This window comes from Lepus europaeus, chromosome 1, assembly GCF_033115175.1.
Source record: "Lepus europaeus isolate LE1 chromosome 1, mLepTim1.pri, whole genome shotgun sequence".
Classification (NCBI taxonomy): Eukaryota; Metazoa; Chordata; class Mammalia; order Lagomorpha; family Leporidae; genus Lepus; species Lepus europaeus.
In genome coordinates this window covers 164922411-164939714 of record NC_084827.1, presented here as the reverse complement: position 1 = coordinate 164939714, position 17304 = coordinate 164922411, and positions in this window count along the sequence as shown.

Here is a 17304-nt window from a genome sequence, read left to right as displayed (position 1 = left end):
ATTGCTGAATCAGCCATTAGAGAATCCTGGGTTATTCCTCTCTTGACCAAGACATCAGTCTAGATGGACTAGAATAGATGTTTAGCTGAGTCATGAAGCTACTTATTTAATTTAGATGATCTGTGGAATTTATTCTTGCTGCAGGAGGGAAATATCTTAATTCTGTGACTGCTTTCATAAAAACAATGAAACACCACAGAGAGGCAATTGTTGAATTCATTTGTGACATAAATTCACTGGCCTGAACTATCCAGAAATGGCCAGAAAAATGTACATTTGTGTTAAGAAACAAGCAGTAGCATCTCTTTTAGATTATTCAGTGAATGCTGACTTTATTCTTCTCATTTGCTTTTTTTTTCTTTTTCTTTAGTCATTTTAGCAGACTTTTTTGCAATTTTTACTTATTTCAAAGACAGAGACAGAGAGAGACAGAGATCTTCCATTTGCTAGTCCACTCCCTTAAATGCCCACAACAGCTGGACTTAGACCAAGCTGAAGCCAGAAGCTTGGAACTCAATCCAGATCTCCCACAGCGGTGGTAGGGGCCCCAGCACTTGAGTCATCATTTGCTGACCCCTAGAATGTACATTAGCAGGAAGGTGGGTTGGAGGTGGAGTATCCAGGACTTGAATCAGATAATCCAATAAGGGATGCAGGTGTCCCACATGACATCTAAATATTGTGCTGAATCCTCATCTCCTGACATTTTTTTAGAACAGTGTTATATTTCTAGAAGAATTAAGATGATAGTTCAGAGTTCCAGTCTTCTCCTCACCCAATGCACAGTTGCCTCCATTATTAGTGTACTAAGTGATTATAGTATATTTGTTAAAATTAAGGGACTACTATTGATACTTAATTATTATTATTTTTTAAGATTTTATTTATTTACTTGTGAGGTAAAGTTACAGAGAAAGGGAAAGAGAGAGATCTTCCATCCTCTGGTTCACTGCTCACATGGTCACGATTGCCAGAGCTGGGCCAATCCGAAGCCAGGAGTTGGGAGCTTCTTCCAGGTCTCCCATGTAGGCACAAGGGCCCAAGAACTTGGGCTGTCTTCTACTGATTTCTCAGACCATAAACAGAGAGCTAGATCGGAAGAGGAGCAGCCAGAACATGAACCAGAGCCCATATGGGATGTCAGCGCTGCAGGTGGAGGCTTAGCCTCCTACCTACCCATCAGTGCCAGCCTCAATACTTATTATTAACCAAAGTTCATGCATTATCCAGATTCCCTTACTTTTTATCTAATGTTATTTTTTTCTTTTTTTTCTTTAATAGTTATTTTATTTGAAAGATATTTACAGAGACAGAGACAGAGAGAGAGAGAGAGAGAGAGAGAGAGAGAAGACAGAGGTCTTCCACCAGCTGGTTCACTCCCCAAATAGCACAACAGCCTAAGCTGAGTCAATCTGAAACCAGGAGCCAGGAGTTTCCTCCGGGTCTCCCACATGGGTGTAGGGCCCTAAGGACTTGGGATTTCCTCCACTGTTTCTCAGGCACACCAGCAAGGAACTGGATCAGAAGTGAAGTAGCCGGGACTAGAACCAGCACCTCTATGGGATGTTGGCACTGCAGGCCAGGCTTTAACCTACTACATCACAGTACCAGACCCTTGTTGTTCTTTTTTCTAGTCCAGGGTCTTATCTAGAATACCCTATTACCTTTATAGCCCTTATGTCTTTTTAGATGCTTCTTGGCTGTAATTTCGCAGACTTTCCTCGTGTTTGATGAACTTCACAGTTTTGAGGATTACTGGCAAGGCATATTGTAGAATGTCACTCTACTGGAATTTATGTGGTGTTTTCAATCAATTGGATTGTGGCTATGAGTTAGAGGAAGAAGACTACAGAGTAAAATGCCATTTTCATTATGTCATATCAAGGCTGTATACTGTCAAGATGACTTATCACTGTTGATATTAACCACAGTGGCTGAGGTGTGTGTTTGTCAGGTTTCACCACTCTATAGTTGTGCTTTTTCCTCCCTTTCACACTGAACTCTGGACGTCTCCATACATAGCCCACAGCAGAGATCAGCGAGTTATGCCACCCTGTTTCTTCAGCATGGAGCGTCTGTGTAAATTCCTGAGCTCTGGAAATTTGTCTCTTCTACCCACTCATTAATTCATTTTATTATTTCTTTATATCAGTGTTGATGCTACAATTCAAAACTGCTTTATGTTGTGGTTACATTATCCCAACTTCTCAGACATTTTAAGTTCTCTTAATTATTGTATCCCTTTGACATATTCCCATCATGTATGTGTGTGTGTGTGCCTGTGCATGCCCATCTGTGTGTGCTCACATATGTGTGTCTGTGTCTGTGTACTTTATTATTTCCTGGCTAAAGATGCTCCAGGATAATCTTATATGTTATTTTCCATCTTAGAAACAGCTGTTTTCTAGAGGAGCCCTGGTTTCTCTTAATACAGAGTGATGTTAAAGAAACATCCATGTGTGCTCACTGACACTGGGCTATCGCTCCTTTATGCCATTCAGGCTGACAGAGCAAGGAAGTATATGTGAATCTGTGTATGTACTAATATTTATAAATACTTCTACATGTAACCATATGTAACTGTGTGTGTTAGTCACTTGCTTGTCCTGTATTTATTTGCAAGGGAACTTCAATATGTACAGTGGTGGGCATTTGGTCTAGTACTTAAGACACTCACATCCCTTAACAGAGCACCTGAGTTTGAGTCCCAGCTCTGTCTCCCATTTCCAGCTTCCTGTTAATGCAGACCCTGAGACAGAGGTGATGGCTCAAGTAGTTGGGTCCCTGCCACTCACAAGGGAGACCTGGATTGGGTGTCTGGCTCTGAATTTCATTCTGGCCTAGTGGAAGCTATTGAGGGCATTTAAGAAGTAAACCACTGGCTATGAGTTCGCTCGCTCTCACTTTCTCTTCTCGTCAGATAAATAAATAGAATTTTTAAAAAATTTTGAGAGCCATCCAGAGTTTTGCATAACACACAAAGTATAAGTTTAAAATCCACTTATACTCATATTAGAAGCAACCCCTCATGACAGGCAAGTGGCATGCCAATCCCTAAGCAGACAGGTCTTCAAGTCTGGAGGGGTTTTGGGGTGAGAAGCAGATTTACATGCACAAAAATTCAGTAAAATGAATCAACTTCGTGATGTTGAGGAACATGTACAGATTGTTGAAAATGCCCAGGAGGGTTGCGTAGATCAACATACCTAAACTAATCTACCAATTCTTTGAAGAATTATTTTATTTATTTGAAAGGCAGAGGGACAGAGGTGGGAAGGATATCTTCATTGGCTCACTCTGCAAATGATCAAAAGGGCCAGGGTTGGGCCAGACTGGAGCCAGAAACCAGGAATCCACCCAGGTCTCCCGCATGGATGAGAAGGGATCAAATTCTTGGGCCATCTTCTACTTTCTTCCCAGGCACATTGGAAGGGAAGTGGAACAGCCAGGACTTGAACCAGCATTCCTATATGAGGTCCATTTAGCCCATTGTCAAAATCCTGGCCTCAATATCAAATATTTTTGAAAAATAATTAAGAATTCAGGACCAGTGCTGTGGAAAAGTGGATAAAGCCTCCACCTGCAGCACCAGCATTCCAATTGGACACTGGTTTGAGTTCCAGCTACTCCACTTACAATCCAGCTCTCTGCTAAAATGCCTGGGAAAACAACTTAGGATGGCTCAAGTGTGTGGGGTCCCACACCCACGTGGGCAACTCAGGAGCTCTTGGCTCCTGGCTGCAGCCTGGCCCAGCCCCAGCTGTTGCAGCCATTGGGGAGTGACCAGCAGGCAGAAGATCTGTCTCTACCTTTCTCTCTCTGCAACTCGGCCTTTCAAATAAATAAATAAATCTTTTAAAAAACTAAGAAGTCATTGCAAGAAAAATGAGAAGTATGTCTGTGACAGGGACTTGCACGTAAAAAGGCATGAAAATGAGACTGGGAAAGAAATGGAAAGTGATTTTATCTTTGAGAGATTTTATTTTGAGAGAGAGATAGAGTGTGTGTGATGAGTCTGGACAGGGAAACAGAAGCCAGGCCAAGGGGATAGGTGTATAGGAGGCCACTGGACTTCCTTGTAGGAGTTCATGGAGCTGATTGAAACACTTAATGCAATGCTAAGTCTATGCATGGACAAGCCAGAGAGACAATTTCCAGTCTCGCAGGAACTGTAGCATCAGGGTTGGGTCTGATGGAGACACCATTCCAGTTAAAACTCAGCAACTGTGTTCTTCCCACTAGTTCTTGGTACCTCCCCAGGGTTGTTGCTCATGCTGTGGGGATGATGGAAGATGGTGGGCACTAATGAATGACAGCAGCTGTTTTCGTAGCACTTGCTACGTGGCAAGCACCATCTCATTGGCCCTAGGGGAAGAGCATTGTGATGAATACCATTTAGCAGTTGAAGAACTAAGACTGAAAGATGAAGTGATTTTCATGGAGTCACCCAGTTGGGAAGTGGCTGGTATAATATGAGACCATATCTGATCCTTCATCATCACTCATTTTAACCCAAATTATTTATAATGAACTCTCCTCTAAAGAAAGCACAGCGTGGCAAGTTCTAGGGTTTTACTTTATTTCCAAGAAAAAGAAAACCTTGTAATGATGACTTGGTGGCTGTGTCTAGATTACAGAGCAATGACTGTTTTGGAGAGCGATAATGAAGACAGCAGTATCTTTCCCCTGAGATGGGTTCAACTCTGACCAAACGTCTCTGCAAAACATTTGAGGTAAACCATTTCCTTCCTTCATAATGAGGAGAAACAGGCAGATAAATCAGGTAGGAGTCTGTAACCCAGGCCTCAGAGGTGATGTGTCAGCCTGGGCTCCCCCTCCTCTACTCCCTGAGATTTATGGTGGGCAAGCAGTTCTGGTCATTCATCAAGTATCTGTCCAGTGAATTCTGGGTAAGAACTTGCAAGTCAAGTCTCCAGGGTTCAGAGCTGCAGTCCAACTACTTTCTCTACACAATATTAAGACAAACCAGGGCAACACCCAGAAGAGGAATGAAAAATCCAATCAACCTCATCAATGCCTAAAGGGATAAGCAGGTCAAATTTTCACAAAACATTTGCTGTTTCATTTGTTCTTCCCTGGAAGCACACGACATCTTACAGACCCATTCAGAAAGACTGGCACTACTCTCCTCTTCAGTGAACTGGGCCATTTGCTGAATTCACGAGGATTGGGATCGAGTCAATCACTCTGAACAGCCATAAGGAGGAGGAAGAATATCAAACATTTTCAGATGCAGACTATAAACCTAGGCCAAGGAATGCATAGTCACTAATAAAGCCAGTCTTGGCTGGTTGAGCCTGCTCCTCCTTTGTGATTAATAAAGGCAGAAATGCAGCCCTTTCACCTGCAAATTATAGAGCTCCCCATTTAGAAAGAAGGTCTACAGGTTTCAAACCTTCCCCACATTTATTTATATATATTTTAAGCCCTACCATGTTCCCCCATAGAAAAGAATTTAAGATGGATATAACTCCTGTAACTGCTTTCTAGGCCACCATGACACAACAGGTCTGCTTGCCTTGACAAATTCTTTCCTACCTCCCAGGATGCTTGCAAGTCATGTGTGTATAGGACTGTGTGTGCCAGCCAGATACAAATGTTCAGCAATTTAAATTACCACTTATCTTAAATTAGCATATTCTTCACCTCAGTGTATTATGAGAGGGAGGCTCTAAATGCTATGGGAATATGATGTTGCCCTCTACACATGAGCATTGGAATGACTGGAAAAAGCAGGCAAATTAAGTACTTTGCCATTTGAATACAAACCAAAGCAGGGAAAACCACTGAAGTTCTCACCACTTTTTTTTGGCTCAGAAATAAAGTAATAAAGTAATTTTTTTGTTTTTTATTGTTAATTTTCAAATAGTATAATTAATGGGATGGAACATAAAGGAAGCTCAGAGCTGGGAATCTGGATGCATACGTGCAGTCAGAAATATAGATGTATGTTACATCACAACTTCTAACCAGATCGGCCCTGATTTAATAAAGCAGCATAGTCACACCCTCCCCTGCACTCAACTTGGAATTGCTGCTTTGGAGAAAAAGCAATTAGTGATAAAGAGAGGGTGGGAGAATTGCCACATTCCAAACACATCTGGGGAAGGGGAAAGGTCTTCCATCTGCTCTAGATGCCCACCAGAGAGAAGAATGAAAAAAAAAAAAATCTCTTGATTTATAGACTTGCAGTAAACTAATTTGGAAAGATAAGGATGTCATGCAAAAAAGCTTTGCATTGACTCATCTCTCAAAATAAGATAAGAATTTCAGGAGAGTGGCTTCTGGCAGTTTCCAATGAACAAAATAATAAGATGTTCCGTAATTCCACGTCACTTGATTGTGCAACTGAGAGACTTTTATTATACTACAACACATAATGTGTTTATCTGCTTTGCAGTCAACATCAAAAATTAAGTGTCCAGATGAACCTAAGCCCCTACAATTACTGGTATTTGGACTTAGAGAAGAATTGGGGCTAAGCATATATTTCAGACTACATGATTTCAATATTTTGGCCTAGGATGTTCTTACCTAAATTCTCTCTTTCATATTAACATATTCTGAAGCATTACTTCTCCAGTGATAATAAATTACAACACTAAAACCACATAGAGCTTTACTTGTTCCTTTTACTGCTACATATTTGTTAACAATATGAAGGGCCATGTGGATTTAATGACAGTGAGTGATGTTGATTCATTTCCCAGGTGTTATAACAGGATGTGTGTATCCCTAAAAATTCATAGATTGAAAGCCTAATCCTCATTATGAAGCTATTAGGATGTGAGTCTGAGGAAGTGATCAGATTATGGAGGGTGCAGCCCTCAGGATTGGGATCAATGTCATTTAAAGGGGGACCCAGACCCCAGGGGCCAGCGATGTGGCATAGCAGGTTAAACTGCTTCCTGCAATGCTGACATCCCATATGGGCACTGGTTCAGCTCTTAGCTGCTCTACTTCTGATCCAGCTCCTTGTTAATGTGCATGGAGAAACAGCAGAAGATGTCCCCTGTACCCACCTGGGAGACTTAGATCAAGTTCCTGGCTCCTGGCTTTGTTCTGGCCCTGCTCCAGACATTGAGGCCATTTGAGGAGTGAACTAGCAAAGAAAAGATTCTCTCGGGCCGGTGCCGTGGTGCAGTAGGTTAATCCTCCGCCTGTGGCACTAGCATCCCATATGAGCACTGATTCTAGTTCTGGCTGCTCTTCTTCCAATCCAGCTCTGTGCAGTGGCCTGGGAAAGCAGTAGAAGATGGCTCAAGTGCTTGGGCTCCTGCACTCACACGGGAGACACAGAAGAATCTCCTGGCTCCTGGCTTCAGATCCTCTCAGCTCTGGCTGTTTTGTTCATTTGTGTAGTGAACCAGTGGATGGAAGACCTCTCTTTGTCTCTCAGTCTCTCTCCTCCACCTCCTTCTTTCACTCTCTCTCTCTCTCTCTTGCTCATAAATAAATAAGCCTTTAAAAAAAAGAGAGAGAGGCCGGCACTGTGGCTCAATAGGCTAATGCTCTGCCTGCGGTGCTGGCACCCTGGGTTCTAGTCCCGGTCGGGGCGCCGGATTCTGTCCCCGCTGCCCCTCTTCCAGTTCAGCTCTCTGCTATGGCCCGGGAGTGCAGTGGAGGATGGCCCAAGTGCTTGGGCCCCTGCACCCACATGGGAGACCAGGAAGAAGCTCCTGGCTCCTGGCTTCGGATTGGTTCAGCTCTGGCCATTGCAGCCATTTGGAGAGTGAACCAACGGAAGGAAGACCTTTCTCTCTGTCTCTCCCTCTCACTGTCTATAATTCTAACTCTCAAATAAATAAATAAAATCTTCTCTCTCTCTCTCTCTCTCTCTCTCTCTCCCCCTCTCACCTACCCACCTTCTCTATCTCTCTCCCTCTCTCTCTCTCTGTAACTTTGCCTTCTAAATAAATTATTTTAAAAAGCAAAAAGAGACCCTGGAGAATTTCCCCACTGCATCTCCCAAGTGAGAACACAATGAAAAGACTGCCACCCATGAACAAGAAAATAGGCCATCTCCAGAAACCAAATCTTTCAATCTTTCAGTACTTTGATCTTGGAATTTATCAGCCTCTAGAACTATGAGAAATAAATTTATATTGCTTACAAGCCACCTAGCCTATGGGAGCATATTAAAACATCCCAAATGGACTAAGGCAGTGAGGAGAGGAAGGAGGGATCTCACTTTTTCCTACTGTATTTGTTCTCATATCTGTTCTCATATTTGTTCTCCATTTAGTTTCTCATCCCTGCCATTTTGTGCACAAAGGAAGACCTGCATTGAAAGTGGCCTAGAATTTCCAAGCTCCTCCCTCCAACTCTTTGAACAAAGTCCCTGGCATTTGTGAACAGGCTCTTGCTGCTCACAAAGGAGCCCTTTTCCCAGTGCCTTCCTTCTAAATTGCCAACTCTGATTGCTATTCTAGATCCTTTACTTCAAGTCAGAGAATTTGGTTTGTGTCTGTGTCTTTCAAGCCTAAATATTGCTATCAATTGTCCTTTGCTCCACACCCCATGGCTATGTGCCAATCTTGACTCACTGGCTTGCTGAATTCCAGTTTCCTGATTTCCAGGATGAGTCAAAGATCTTACAGTAATTTCATCCCAAATGGAAGAAAGGGGAGTTTGATGACTGAAAGAATTCAAAGTTAGAACCCCAACAAGTGGCAGAACAAAGTTGTAACTGAACCCAGAATCAGCTGTGGGCTTACATCTATAGTCTACCTCTTCCAACTTTTGTTTTTGCTTGCTCTAAGTGTCATGATTATTTTCTCTAGCCACTTTTCTCCATTTCACAGGGAATATGTTGGCACACAGCATGTGGATTATATTCTTACCTATTCCATCACTAAAAGGGATTCTTTTCAACTCTGTAGATGACAGTTGAGGAATCCCTGTGCAAAGATTTATTGATGTGACAAGATTCCACATTGATCGTGAAGTTTGGTTGTGTGTATGAAGAGTATGCAGAACAAAAAGGAAAGGTTGAAACACAATCACATTGTGATCATCATGGATGCTCTCTTGCCTAGTGAAAAATGTCGAGAGGAACAGATGTTTTCAGCCAATCTTGGAAGCAATAGCCATTTGAGAAGTCCTGTTCTCTTGTTAAAAGGGGGGGGGGGGCTACATCTTCTAATATTTGGTTTATAAAATAATAATTTTCAATTTATAGATAAGATATATGGAGTTTTTGAAGTCAGCCACAAATTAGAAGTTATTGCTATAAGTAAAATTTCAATGTGGCTTCTTAAAATACTGTATGAAGCACTCCTTTTTAGTCAAGGATGATCATGTTTAGGAAAGAAAGGTCCAATAAATTATATATATTCCAACTCTTTGGGTAGAAAAAAAAACAAAGCACAATTAAAAAATGCTTAAATACAACAAAAGAGAATTTATTCTTAAACACAATAGAGTATTTCATGGAACTCAAGGCCAGCAGTGTGTGAATATGTGTCACCTTGCAATATGGAGACTGCTGTTACAGTCACACAGATGGTTAAGTGGAGAGTCACTGTACGGACCATCAAATGGGTGCCCACTATATCAGTTCAACAAGGCAATATTTGTTGGACACTGCTTTTTTGTGTTGAGCATTATACCACTCAAAGTTTTATGCTTACCAACATACATGCTCGATTGTAACACCTAAATGAATTATGTATTTTAAATTAAATTTTGTGCATCACCAAAAATATACTGATACTGATATACATTATTTGATTTATAGCATACTCTGCTATCATGAAATGAAATGATCAGTTACAAACATGTTGAAATAAGCACATCAGTTCCCTCAATGTTTAGTAACGATCAATTACATTCAGTAACATGAGAGGTCTATAGTTCACAAAATAACTATTATTCAATAATAGAGCTGTCTTCACATAATATTAAGAAAATGGATCCATCTCCTTAGGTCACTGTAGACTATACTGAGAAAACCCATCTCAGGGAAATATGCCTGTAACTCTTCAGATAAAATAAAAGACTTATGTAAGTTCATGGATAACTCATCTAATGAGACCAGTCTGGACACTGTTTCCTGAACGTAGCCCTGACCTCATCTGCCTCTAGATCTTGGCTCAAGTTATTGGTCCAATGCAAAATGGCTTTGTTTCCCATCTGCGTATATCTTCTATCCTTCTTTCAAAGTTTAACTGAAATTCTATCCCATCCTAGAAGCCTGCATCCATCAAATTCCTTAATCAGAATTAAAGAGGGATCTTATCTTGACAAGTTCACTTAAAATGTATATTGCAGAATCAACTACGTGTGGTTTCACTTTTGCACCAAAATAAACGTATCTTTTAAATCTGTCTCCCTACAAACTGTTTTAAGCCCACTCTTATTTTCTTATGTTTGCTTAATAAAATGTTCGTGCATATTTATTTGCTTGCTTTTTCAGAATAAACCTTGTATCATTGTATGTGTGTATATACTTGTATTTGTATACAGATATATGTTACCTCCACTAGATGTTGAGCTTATGAAAGACAAATCCCCTATCTTTCCCCCATGTATTTCTTAAATCATTAGATAAGTATTTTTGAGCATCCATATTCACTGTGTTCAGCATTATGGAGATAGAAAAGCTAATCAAGCTGTATCTTATTCTCACAGAATTTATAGTGTATGGAAAAAAGACAGAAAATAAATACAATTTAATGTAAACATAGTGACCTGAGAGAGCAAAGATAAAATGTTTTGAAAGTTCAGAGATGAGGAAGATCACTTCAACAGTGAGGAAGGGAGAGGAAAGGGAGGGAAGGAAAGAGAAAAGCTACAACCCAAGAAGATGGCATGCCAAAGGACAGGTCTGGACATGTCCACTGAACATGGGTGGGCTGTGGATGTGTGAGTTTGTGGGTTTCCCTGAGTAGGAAAACAACAAGAGTGAAAGGGGGAGAAAGAGGAGCAAGAAGGTCCATTTGAGTAGATTCTGTGATAAAGAAAAATAGAACCTGCTGGAACAAAGACTTGAACAGCAATGTTATTCTGTGGAATCTAGACACAATCCTGCCCATCATCTGGACCTACAGAAGAGGGGAAAGGAAGATGGGGAGTTTGGGTGTGGGAGTGGTGAGTGCTCACTCAGTCTACAAACAGTAGTGGAAGGAAAAGATGACATAGCCCTAACCGAGGACAGCACAGAATCCCCACACAGAGACTTGACTGTTGACTGCATAAGGAAGACAAAGGAGAGGAAGGAAAGTGTCTTCAAGACACAGGAGGATGGTACTGCCCGTGAAGGTAATAAGGAATCATGAAGATTATACAAATTGGATGGAGCAAACAATGATTTATAGTAAAGGTGTCAATCACATGCTTTCTCTTTACATCTCTTTCCTGGCCAGCACCTTACAGAGTCAAACATAAGTAAGCCAATATATGTTTGCCAAGATGATATGAATCTATTCATGTAAAAAAACATTAGGGATATGTGGTAAATATGGTGGAAATAGGATATTCTAGATACATCAGTAAAACTTGTTTCTTCAAAGGAAACAACCATGCAATTGTCCCATGTTCAGCTGTGATCAAAGAAAATTCTCATCAGCTGAAAAGCAACTATCATTCACTGGGTAGCTACCATGGGTCAAGCATTCAGGTATTTTATCAACTATATCATCACATTGTCACAACTCTGTTTTACTACAGAGGTAACCCAGAATTTTGTAATCTAAGAACTTTCAAATAGCAATCCTGCCCGAGGCAATGTGTCAAATCCTTTAAGAATACTAAACCTTTACTTCTGGTAGCATCACTGGCAAACAATATCTCCACTTGCTGTATGAGGAGACTGTGACATAGAAAGTTATCTTTGCTTAGTACAGAGTTGGTCTTCTGTGTATAAAGTTAATTGAAAACGAATCCTAATGGATAATGGAACTGAGAATGGGAGAGGGAGAAGGAGGTGAAGTGGGAGTATAGGTGGGAAGGGGGCTGTGTTGGGAAGAATTGCTATATTCCTAAAATTGTACTTATGATAGCTGTACTCATTAAATAAAAGGGTTTTTTGGTGAAAAGAAGAAGGAAAGAAAATTAGGTAGCTACAGCCAGATCCCACAAGGAGCAAGAGGCAGAGGCAGAAGTAAACCCAAGTGTGCTGGTGCTGGGGTTCCTGCGTCACCACCAATTGAATCCCCGCAGTCTTCCGTGTAGTGTGGTTAGGATCCAAGTCCAGCCGGGGCCAACACTTATGCTGTCCATTTTGCTGAAGTTTCCCTCTGAGAAGAAAAAAAAAAACTGACTATTGAATGATTGACCCAAGATCAATGAAAATTAACAGCAATGCCTGTAACTCAAGATTCCTAACACCAGATGCAGGGTTTTAACCAGTAGTTCATGTTGCCCTTCTATTGAAGGGTTAACAGTAGGTAGATTATCAGCATTATGGAGTCTTTATTTTAGGAGTATCTTTCAAAAAATTCTCACGGTGTATTTGTTATTTCTAATGAAAGAAAGCATTGCATTTAAAAATCTTTGGGGTGAAAGGGCCATCAATGAAGTATGTACTTTTCTCTTAAGGGAGGAGGGAACTTTCACTTTGCTTATGGCCCTGTCCAAATACTGATGGAGTCTGTTGTCACAAAAGGCTTCCATAGCCTTGGCAGCTCATGGCAAGAGCCTTGGGTGATCACTGACTTCATAAATAAGAGTGTTAATTGTTAAATGAACAACAGAAGTCACTGTGCATTTACTCCCCATGTAGGACCTCTGTCCTTAATGAGTTGTACTATAAGAATTAACTGCAAAACTTGTTCTCAAACTATATATGTTGTGTGTGGGAGGGTGCAAACTGTTGAAATCTGTATTTAGCATAGAGTTTGTCCTCTGCATATCAAGTTAAACTAAAAATGAACCCTAATGAAGAAGGGGATGGGAGAGGGAATAGGAGGTGGGATTGGAGTAGGAGTGGGAGGGTGGGTATGGGGGAAAGAACCACTCTATTCCTAAAGTTGTATCTGTGAAAAATGCATTCATTAAATAAAAGCTTTAAAAACAATCTCTGGCATGGAGGTGAATATGTGAATAACATAACTAGTGATATTCCCCATGGTTTTAAAAAATCAAATTTTTATAATTAATTTCTCATAAAAGATAATTTTGCTCATCCTTATTCATATTTCTAGGTACAGTACATTATCACAAATTCCCCAATCATACTTTAGCAACACTACAATATAGGGTTTTATTGTAGCTGTCTTTTGAGGTTGCAAATTGTTAACATCTGTCTCTTAGTATTTTTTCTACAATACTCTAAATACTCTAATCTCTGGTTATCCTGCTAATAACTGTAATTTTCTAGTCAGCTGCTATCTCTCAAGGTAGTTTAAAGGTCATTTTTGCAATACATAAAGAAGCTTGTGAAGAAACTGGACATGATTTATTTTTTAGCAAGCTGGACTCATGTTTGGATTTAGTTTTATATCCAGGAAGAAAAAAATCTGTCTGGCTATTTTTCCTTGATCTCTTACTTGGTCCCAGCATGATTAATTTTGGCCTTTACACTTTATTCTGTTACTTGATGTCATCTCTAGTAGATAGAAGAAACAGATATGATTCTCAAAAACATAATTAAAGGATTACTTATATTGCATTTTTTTATGTTTGAAGTGCTAGATAATCCACTTATTATTCCTACAGAATACAAATATGTCACACTTTTCCCTAGAAAATTCTCTTAATCAAGGTTTGGAGAATTATATCCACTCCATTTTCCATAGCACCAACCACAGTTGCTGCAGAAATGATGACATTTGGGTATATTTATGTAATTGCACGTGTTTTCATATGTTGAAAGTGCTAATCAAAACAAAAGAAGCATACGCATAAACTATAGTGAACATATGGCGAGTTGTTTGCTTGTTTTGTCTTCTCAACATCTATTCCTTAACTGTAAAGAGAAAAAAATAAAGGTCTGGATTTCCTTTGAGTAAAACTCATCCTCAATCCGTACTTTGCCTGCCACTCCAGAGCACAACCAATCAATTACACAGCTGTTGTGACTGTTTCAGGGCAAACATGCAATGAGGCTTGGACCATGAGATACAGAATCTTCAGTCTGTACGAGCTCTTTTGGGAAAGAATATGAATCTGATTTACATTGGGTTTGCTCAGCATATAGGATGTCTATATATATGTGTGTGTGTATATATATGTGTGTGTGTATATATATATATGTATATATGTGTGTATATATATATATATATATATATATACAGCTACAAGGGGAAAAATTCTGTCTGATAAGGCATTCAAAGCAGGGAGACATCAGATCCAAGAAACAAGAAGAGACAACACACTGCTGCTGTCCTTTGAGGCCCTGGATCCAAGTACACTTGTAGTTAGATGAAATGGAGTCCTTGCATTTGAAAGTAAATAGTATGTGAGCGCCACCAACATGTATAAACATTGATAAGGATCCAATTTTACTATATTGGATAGTTAACTGTGAAGGAAATTTTAGTGGAAGATTTTTTAAAGATTTATTTATTTATTTATTTATTTATTTGAAAGGCACAGAGAGAGAGAGAGAGAGAGATCTCCCATCTGCTGATTCACTCCCCAAATGGCCACAATGGCCAGAGCTGGGCCAATCCAAAGCCAGGAGCCAGGAGCTTCTCCTGAGTCTCCAATGTGGGTACAGGGGCCCAAGGACATGGGCCATCTTCCACTAATTTCCCAGACGATAGCAGAGAGCTGGATCAGAAGTGGAGCTGCTGGGACTTGAACCATTGCCCATGGGGGATACTGGCACTACAGGCAGCAGCTTTACCCACTGTGGCACATCTCCAGCTCCCATTGGAAGATTTTTAATGAAAAGAATGGGATAAGATTAAGTAAGAAAGACTTCAACTGAGACCTAACTAATGCGTTAATTACCGCTTACGGCACTGGCACCCCGGGTTCTAGTCCCGGTTGGGGCGTCAGATTCTGTCCTGGTTGCTCCTCTTCCAGGCCAGCTCTCTGCTGTGGCCCGGGAGTGCAGTGGAGGATGGCCCAAGTCCTTGGGCCCTGCACTCTCATGGGAGACCAGGAGGAACACCTGGCTCCTGGCTTCAGATAGGTGCAGCACGCCGGCCGTATCAGCCATTTGGGGGGTGAACCAAGGGAAGGAAGACCTTTCTCTCCATCTCTCTCTCTCACTGTTTAACTCTGCCTGTCAAAAAAATAATAATCACAAAGTAGCATTTGATATATTGATGTAAAAGTTAATATAAGAGTTGGTCATGGATTGAATTCATATGCTGAATTCAAAATTCATGTGTTGAAAGTCATATGTGGAATTCAAAACTCTCATAATGAAATCCCTAGAACCTCAGAATGAGAGCTTACATGGAAATAGGGACACTGCATGTAATCAAGCCATGTGGGAATGCAGGCAGAGATCAGGGAGATGTTTCCACAAGTCAAGGAATGAAAGGCAGCCAGATATTCAGGCAGAGCATGGAACAGACTCCTCCTCACAGCCCTCAGACAGGACTTAAGTGCCTTGACCTCAGTCTTGTATCCTCTGGAATATTGAGACAACCAGTTTTTGTTGTTGAAGCCACTCAGTTTGGGGTCCTTGGCTATAGCAGTCCTAACAAACTTGTACAGGTTCTGAGGACAATTAGTAAAGACTTTAAAATTCCACAGGACAGAAAACAAACAAAATGGAATAGGAGGGCATCAACCTAAATAAAAGAGGATGGTTTTGTCCTTTGTATTAGGGGAAAATCACAATTTTAGTTGGAAATAGTGAGAGATTAAATGTCATAATTGGGCCCAGTGCTGTGTCCCTGGAGGTAAAGCCACCGCCTGCAGTGTCAGTGGGCACTGATTCAAGTCCTGGCTGCTCTACTTCCAATCCAGCTCTCTGCTATGGCCTGGTAAAGCAGTAGAAGATGGTCCAAGTCCTTTGGCCCCTGCACCCACTTGGGAGACCTGGAAAAAGCTCCTGGTTTTGGATCTGCCCATCTCCAACCATTGGGACCATTTGGGGAGTGAACCAGCAGATGGAAGATGAAAAATTCTCTCTCTCTCTCTCTCTCTCTCTCTCTTTGGGGAGTGAACCAGCAGATGGAAGATGAAGGACTCTCTCTCTCTCTCTCTCTGCCTCTGCCTCTGCATCTCTGTAACTCTGCCTTTTGAATAAATAAAGAACTCTTATAAAACATCTCATAATTACATTTATAGTTCCACTTGGAAAATAATTTTCATATAAATTTAACTTAAAAGAAAGAAAATGATCAATTTCTTACAACTACCATATTAAAACTAAAATATCTTTATGAAGAATTAATTTCATTATGGAATAGATGCAAAATAGAAATATAAAGGGGAGAAGACAAGGATATGGACTAAACTTTTGCTTCAAGAGTTCACAATATAACATTTTAAGGATTAAACTCAGATTATACTTGAATAATAGGAGGGAAGGAATATATATCAAGAAATAATACAGAAAAATCTTGAGAATTGGCAAGATAATGGTTTACAAATATGTAGATTTGGATGAAAAGGATTTTGTTTTTTGCTAGTCTTTTGATAACTCCAAAACTATGTGTCTGGAGAATTAGAAATAAATGAAGACATTATCAACAAGATAATTGAGATAGAATTGTGTGGAAAGGAAATTCTAAGATGGTTTGACTCAAATCACATGTTGAAGTTGTCATAATTGAGTAGACATCTCAACCAACTGTCAAAATGTAGTGCCACCAATAGTAGGAAAACCTACATTCCATATCTTAGAATATAATGCACTAAGAACAAAATGTCATCTGCTTGTATTCTCTCAAATTTGTTAACCTGCTCCAAATTGTGAGGAAATAATCAGACCAATTAAATTATGGGGTCAATTTTTTGGAAGATTTACTTATTTATTTGTAAGGCAGAGTTATACAGAGAAAGAAGGAGAAGCAGAGAGAGCGAGATGAGAGAAGTACTCCATCCACTAGTTCACTTCCCAGATGGCTGCAATGGCCAGAGTTGCGCCGATCAGAAGCCAGGAACCTGGAGTTTCTTCCAGGTGTCCCACATTGGTGCAGGGGCCCAAGGGTATGAGCCATCTTCCACCTGCTTTTCCAGGCAATTGCAGAGTGCTGGATCGGAAGCGGAGCAGCCGGGACTCAAACTGGCACCCATATGTGATGCTGGCACTGCAGGTGGTAGCCTTACTCACTACACCACAGCACCAGCCCCAAATTATGGGGTCTTCTACAAAACAATCTGCCTAGGATTTTCAAAACTATTAATTTCATAAAAATCAATAAAAGTTGGCAG